Source organism: Lupinus angustifolius, chromosome LG04 (assembly GCF_001865875.1).
Source record: "Lupinus angustifolius cultivar Tanjil chromosome LG04, LupAngTanjil_v1.0, whole genome shotgun sequence".
NCBI classification, from domain to species: Eukaryota; Viridiplantae; Streptophyta; class Magnoliopsida; order Fabales; family Fabaceae; genus Lupinus; species Lupinus angustifolius.
Genome location: NC_032012.1, coordinates 4,595,019 through 4,598,036, shown reverse-complemented (window position 1 = coordinate 4,598,036; position 3,018 = coordinate 4,595,019).

Below are 3,018 nucleotides of genomic sequence, written 5' to 3'. Positions count from 1 at the left end.
TTACTGGCCCTCCCTGTTCAAAGATGCACATTTCCATGTGCAAAGGTGTGATGCATGCCAAAGGTCAGGTGGAATAGGAAAAAGAAATGAAATGCCTTTACAAAACATCATGGAAGTGGAGGTATTTGATTGCTGGGGCATGGACTTCATGGGCCCATTTCCATCATCATTTTCAAATGAATACATTTTGGTGGCTGTTGAGTATGTTTCAAGGTGGGTGGAAGCCATAGCAACTCCTAAAGCGGATGGCAAAACGGTAGTGAAGTTCTTAAAGAAAAACATATTCAACCGTTTTGGAGCACCCAGGGTCATAATCAGTGATGGAGGTTCACATTTCTGCAATTCACAGCTGACCAAGGCATTGCAACGTTATGGTGTAAGACACAAAGTAGCATCACCTTATCATCCACAAACAAATGGCCAGGCAGAAGTTTCTAACAGAGAAATCAAAAGGATCCTGGAGAAAACAATTTCGAATTCCAGAAAGGATTGGTCACTCAAGTTGGATGATGCATTATGGGCCTACAGAACTGCTTACAAATCACCAATAGGCTTAACTCCCTTTCAATTGGTTTATGGCAAAGCTTGTCATTTACCGGTTGAATTGGAGCATAAAGCTTATTGGGCCATGAAATTTCTAAATTTTGATTTGAATGTTGCAGGTGATGAAAGAAAGAAGCAACTGCATCAATTAGAAGAATTGAGGCATCATGCCTATGAATCCTCTAAGTTGTATAAGGAGAAAGTGAAAAGATATCATGACAACAAACTTGTTAAAAGGAACTTCAGACCAGGCCAACAAGTACTATTGTTCAATTCCAGGTTGAGATTATTTCCAGGTAAGCTAAAGTCAAAATGGTCAGGTCCATTTGTAATCAAAGAGGTAAAGCCTTATGGAGCAATCGAACTGGAAGATCAAGGATCGAAAGAGACTTGGGTGGTGAATGGTCAAAGATTGAAGCCATACTTAGGTGGTGATGTTCAAACAGTCTCCACTGTGCTCTACTTGAATGATCAATGAAAAAGCAATGACGTCAAGCTAGTGACGTTAAAGAAGCGCTTCTTGGGAGGCAACCCAGTGCTTTTGGTTTGATTTTCTCATTTACAGTCATTTTGATAGGTGATATCATGATATTTGTGAAATTGATTCAATTGTGTGCTTTAAGGTATTTCACAAGTCTTGATACATGTTTTGAGCATGTTTTGCATAACTGTGAAAGTTCTTCATCTTTGCATATGAACAAGCTCATTTGTGTACATGATGTTGCTTTTTAGGTCTAGAATAGTCATCTTATTTCATTTTGTAGTTTTTGAGTCAGTGAGTGTGTTAGTCCTCTTTCTGAAAAATAAACTGAACATGAAATAAGGAATGGAGAAATGGTGTGCACTTAAGTAAACTAGGTTTTCAACAAGTTTTAAATGTCATGTGTTTTTGCATTTGAAGCCTAGCATGAATGAATTGATAAAGTTGCCAAATTTCAAGTGTTGGGTTGACCATGGGGCTAGATGTGTTAGATTGCAAATTTTAATGCTTGGACAAGTTTTATAGCATGAGAGGATGTGTTTGTACTAATAGGCTTATGCTGCAAATGTAAAAATCAAAATTTGACCTATTAGGTTGTGAAAAGTGCATGAAACTTGGACTCTAAGGAATGATCATATATTGCGAATCTTTTGGAATGTGTGTTTACTTGTTGATTTTTAAGTCCTAGACAAGTTTCATATGAGGACCTGAGTTAAAGTGATCAATTGGCATGGCTTAAAAATGTAAAATTCAAATTTTGACATATCCACTTGTGATTAGAAAGAGTTTTGAGTTTTTGAGTTATTTGCCTAATTGATCCTTTGCATAATGAATTTTGAATTGAAATTGTGTTTAAAGACTATATCAATCAAGTTTGAATGCACAATTGAGGAGTTGTAGTTGCATCAATCATGAATCTTGTCTAACAAGCTGGGTTTAGTTGAAAATTTCTGGTTTTTAAGTTGAAACACTGATGCAGACCGCCCAGCTTGATGTGGGGGCGCTCAGCGCCCTGGCAATGGGTAAACACTGCCCAAATTCTGGTTGGCGCATGAACTGGGGCGCCCAGCGCTCTAGCTGGCTTGGCATACAGCGCCCAGCGCCCTGGCTATAAAAAAAAAAAAAAAATTTTGGCTACTAAAACTTCCCATTGCCAGCGTGCCAAACACAAGTTCATTTTTTTTTTCAAACTCATCTTACCAGATTTCATTACTCATACACAATGGCCTGAGGGCAGGCCATATGATAGGCAGGGGGAGAGCAACTGTCATGCTGCTAGAGCTGGAGATGGTGCCACTGCTGGAGCTGAACCAGGAGATGGAGCCACTGATGATACTGATGATTTCATGAGGACTGATGATCCAGAAGTCTGAGGATTCATCACGACTCACACTGGTTTTTTTTTTTGTTTGTTATTATTTTGATTTAAATTCAGTTTAGTACTTTTTATAATTTTGCTATTTTATGAATCTGGTTAGTTAGTATTTTTAGGTTGTTAGTACTTGTTTTGAATGACGCATCTGGTTGATAATATCATGTTTGCCTGGTACGTAATTGCATGTGCTGATTGGGTTATTTTCATAAGCATGGTTCATGAAAAGTCAAAGTGTTGCATGATTGTGTTGAAAAACAAAATTTGAAATTATCTCCTTGATGAAATTTGTGGTTGCACTCATGATACCATGACATGTATGATTGCATTTTTCACATGAAGGTCATTGGCATAACCTTGAAGTGTTTGAAATCAGGAAATTTATATCTGAACCTGGTGAGGGAGTGTGACCTTAAACAATGTAAGGATGAGAGAATCAGTATATGTTTTTGCACAGTCGGACTTGTTTGAGTCTCTAATTATTTTGATTGCATGGAAATGATAGGAAATGATCAAGGCAATTTTGTTTCATTAGAATATATAGCTACTTGACCAAATAGCCTACCCTTGTTTAGGAACATCCATTGTTAACCCCATTTTGAGCCTAAAATAAAATTTAATT